Source organism: Arachis duranensis, chromosome 1 (genome assembly GCF_000817695.3).
Source record: "Arachis duranensis cultivar V14167 chromosome 1, aradu.V14167.gnm2.J7QH, whole genome shotgun sequence".
Lineage (NCBI taxonomy): Eukaryota > Viridiplantae > Streptophyta > Magnoliopsida > Fabales > Fabaceae > Arachis > Arachis duranensis.
Window position 1 is genome coordinate 17,155,972 of NC_029772.3, and position 4,006 is coordinate 17,159,977.

Genomic DNA, 4,006 nt, shown 5'->3' on the forward strand with positions numbered 1-4,006 from the left:
GTGGGCTCTCTTGTTTGCTCCATCCTCTTTTTAGTGATGGGCTTGTCCTCTTCAATGAGGATGTCTTCCTCTATGACAATTCCAACTAAATTTCATAGGTGACAGATGAGATGAGGGAAGGCTGACCTTGCCAAAGTGGAGGGCTTGTTAGCCACTTTGTACAGTTCTAGAGGTATGATCTCATGAACTTCCACTTCCTCTCCAATCATGATGCTATGGATCATGATAGCCCGATCCACAGTCACTTCGGATCAATTGCTAATAGGAATTATGGAGCGTTGGATGAATTCCAACCATCCTCTAGCTACGGGTTTAAGGTCATGCCTTCTCAATTGAACCGGCTTGTCTTTGGAGTCTCTTTTTCACTGAGCTCCTTCCACACATATGTCCATGAGGACTTGGTCCAATCTTTGATCAAAGTTGACCCTTCTAGTGTAGGGGCATGCATCTCCTTGCATCATTGGCAAGTTGAATGCTAACGTTACATTTTTCAGACTGAAATCTAAGTATTTCCCTCGAACCATTGTAAACCAATTCTTTGGGTTTGGATTCACACTTTGATCATGGTTCTTGGTGATCCATGCATTAGCATAGAACTCTTGAACCATTAAGATTCTGACTTGTTGAATGAAGTTGGTGAGAACTTCCCATCCTCTTTTTCGAATCTCATGTCGGATCTCCGGATACTCATTCCTTTTGAGCATGAAAGGGACCTCAGGAATCACCTTCTTCTTGGCCATAACTTCATAGAAGTGGTCTTGATAGACCTTAGAGATGAATCTCTCCATCTCCCATGACTCGGAGGTGGAAGCTTTTGCCTTCCCTTTCCTCTTTCTAGAGGTTTCTCCGACCTTAGGTGCCATAAATGGTTATGGAAACACAAAAAGCAATGCTTTTTCCACACCAAACTTAAAAGGTTTGCTCGTCCTCGAGTAAAGGAAGAAAGAAGGACGGAGAAGAAGAAGAAATGGAGGAGAAGGAGGGTGAAGAAAGGTTCGGCCTTAGGGGAAAAGTGGTGTGTATGATGTGTGAAAATGAAGGATGGATGAAGGGGTTTATATAGGAGTGGAGAGAGGGGTAGGTTCATGTATTGGGGGTTGGGTTTGGGAGGGAAAGTTTTTGAATTTTGAAAGGTGGGGTAGGTGGGGTTTTTTTGGGGAAGAGTGAGTGGATGTGAGTGGTGAAGAGGTGATGGGGAAGAGAGATGGAGGTGATTGGTGAAGGATATTTGGGGAAGGGTGTTATTGGAATGTGTGAAGAAGAGAGAGAGTGAGTTGATGTAGGTGGGGATCCTGTGGAGTCCACAGATCCTGAGGTGTCAAGGATTTCTCATCCCTGTACCATTCTGGCATGTAAACACCCTCTGAGTGCCAATCCTGGCGTTAAATGCCAGGTTGCTGCCCATTTCTAGCGTTTAACGCCAGCTTTTCTTCCTTTTCTGGCGTTGAACGCCAACTTAGTGCCCTTTTCTGGTGTTAGACGCCAGTCTGGTGCCCTTTTCTGGTGTTAAATGCCCAGAATAGTGCCAGACTAGGCGTTTAACGCCCATTCTACTACCCTTATTGGCGTTTAAACGCCAGTAAGCTCCTCCTCCAGGGTGTGCTATTTTTAATGCTATTTTTGAGTTTGCTTTGATTTTTGCAGTTGTTTTTGTGACTCCACATGATCATCAACCTAAAGAAAACATAAAATAACAATGGAAAATTATCATAAAATAAAAATTGGGTTGCCTCCCAATAAGCGCTTCTTTAATGTCAATAGCTTGACAATGAGCTCTCATGGAGCTTCATAGATATTCAGAGCATGGTTGGGGCCTCCCAACACCAAACTTAGAGTTTGAATGTGGGGGCTTTGGTTGACTCTGTATTGAGAGAAGCATTTCATGCTTCTTCTCCATGTGTACAGAAGGAGATCTTTGAGCCTTAAACACAAGGTAGTCCTCATTCACTTGAAGGACTAACTCTCCTCTGTCAACATCAATCACAGCTTTTGCTGTGGCTAGGAAAGGTTTGCCAAGGATGATGGATTCATCCTTATTCTTTCCAGTGTCCAGGATTATAAAGTTAGCAAGGATGTAAATGCCTTCAACCTTCACTAAGACATCCTCTACAAGTCCATAAGCCTGTTTCCTTGAATTGTCTGTCATCTCCAATGAGATTCTTGCAGCTTGTACCTCAAAGATCCCTAGTTTCTCCATTACAGAGAGTGGCATAAGATTTACACTTGACCCCAGGTCACACATAGCCTTCTCAAAGGTCATGGTGCCAATGGTGCAAGGTATTAAGAACTTTCCAGGATTTGGTTTCTTATGAGGTATCTTCAGTTGAGCCAGGGTGTTTAGTTCATTAATGAGCAATGTAGGTTCATCCTCCCAAGTCTCATTACCAAATAATTTGGCATTCAGCTTCATGATTGCTCCTAGATACTGAGCAATTTGCTCTTTAGTAATAACTTCATCTTCTTCAGAAGAAGAATATTCTTCAGAGCTCATGAATGGTAATAGGAAGTTCAATGGAATCTCTATGGTCTCTAGATGAGCCTCAGATTCCTTTCGTTCCTCATGAGGGAACTCCCTAGTGGTCATTGGACATCCCATGAGGTCTTTCTCTCTGGGAATCACGTCCTCCTCACTCTCTCCAGGCTCGGCCATGTTGGTCATGGTTATGGCCTTGCACTCTCTCTTAGGATTTTCTTCTGTATTGCTTGGGAGAGTGCTAGGAGGAGTTTCAGTTACCTTTTTACTCAGTTGACCCACTCGTGCCTCCAAATTTTTAATGGAGGATTTTGTTTCATTCATGAAACTTAGTGTGATCTTAGATATATCAGAGACTATGTTTGCTAAGCTAGAGATGCTCTGCTCAAAATTCTCTGTCTGTTGCTGAGAAGATGATGGGAAAGGTTTGATATTGCCAAACCTATTTCTCCCACCATTATTGTTATTGAAGCCTTGTGGAGGCTTCTGTTGATCCTTCCATAAGAAATTTGGGTGATTCCTCCATGAAGAATTGTAGGTGTTTCCATAGGGTTCTCCCATGTAATTCACCTCTTCCATTGCAGGAGTCTCAAAGTCATAAGCTTCTCCTTCAGAGGAGGCTTCTTTAGCATTGCCAGATGCAGCTTGTAATCCAATCAGATTCTGAGAAATTATATTGACTTCATGAGTCAATATTTTATTCTGAGCCAATATGGCATTCAGAGTATCAATCTCAAGAACTCCTTTCTTCTGAGTTGTCCCATTGTTGACAGGATTTCTTTCAGAAGTGTACATGAACTGGTTATTTGCAATATTTTAATGAGTTCCTGGGCTTCTGCAGGTGTTTTCTTCAGATGAATAGATCTGCATGCAGAATGGTCTAATGACATCTTGGATAACTCAGACAGACCATCATAGAAGATACCTATGATGCTCCATTCTGAAAGCATGTCAGAAGGACACCTTCTGATCAATTGCTTGTATCTTTTCCAAGCTTCATAGAGGGATTCACCTTCCTTCTGTTTGAAGGTTTAAACTTCCACTCTAAGCTTACTCATCTTTTGAGGTGGAAAGAATTTAGCTAAGAAGGCATTGACTAGCTTCTCCCAAGAGTTCAGACTGTCTCTATGTTGTGAGTTCAACCATATACTAGCTCTGTCTCTTACAGAAAAAGGGAAAAGCATAAGTCTGTAGACCTCGGGATCAACTCCATTGGTCTTAACAATGTCACAGATTTGCAAAAATTCAGCCAAGAACTGATGAGGATCTTCCAATGGAAGTCCATGAAACCTGCAATACTGTTGTATCAGAGAAACTAATTGAGGCTTAAGCTCAAAGTTGTTTGCTCCAATGGCAAGAATAGAGATGCTTCTCCTATAGAAGTCAGGAGTTGGTGCAGTAAAGTCACCAAGCACCTTCCTTGCATTGTTGGCATTGTTGTTATTTTTGGCTGCCATGTCTTCTTCTTTTTCGAAGATTTCTGTCAGGTCCTCTGAAGAACGAAACTCTTGCACAATCTAAAATTTCCACAAA

The 4,006-nt window shown here is 42.2% G+C and overlaps 1 non-coding gene across 1 annotated transcript; it reads left to right on the plus strand.

Moving 5' to 3' along the window:
- Window positions 1–3,417: 3,417 nt before the first annotated feature.
- LOC127742722 (small nucleolar RNA R71) lies at window positions 3,418–3,525 on the plus strand. The gene has a single exon (XR_008004099.1). It is a non-coding gene; the product is annotated as a small nucleolar RNA R71 (small nucleolar RNA).
- Window positions 3,526–4,006: the final 481 nt, after the last annotated feature.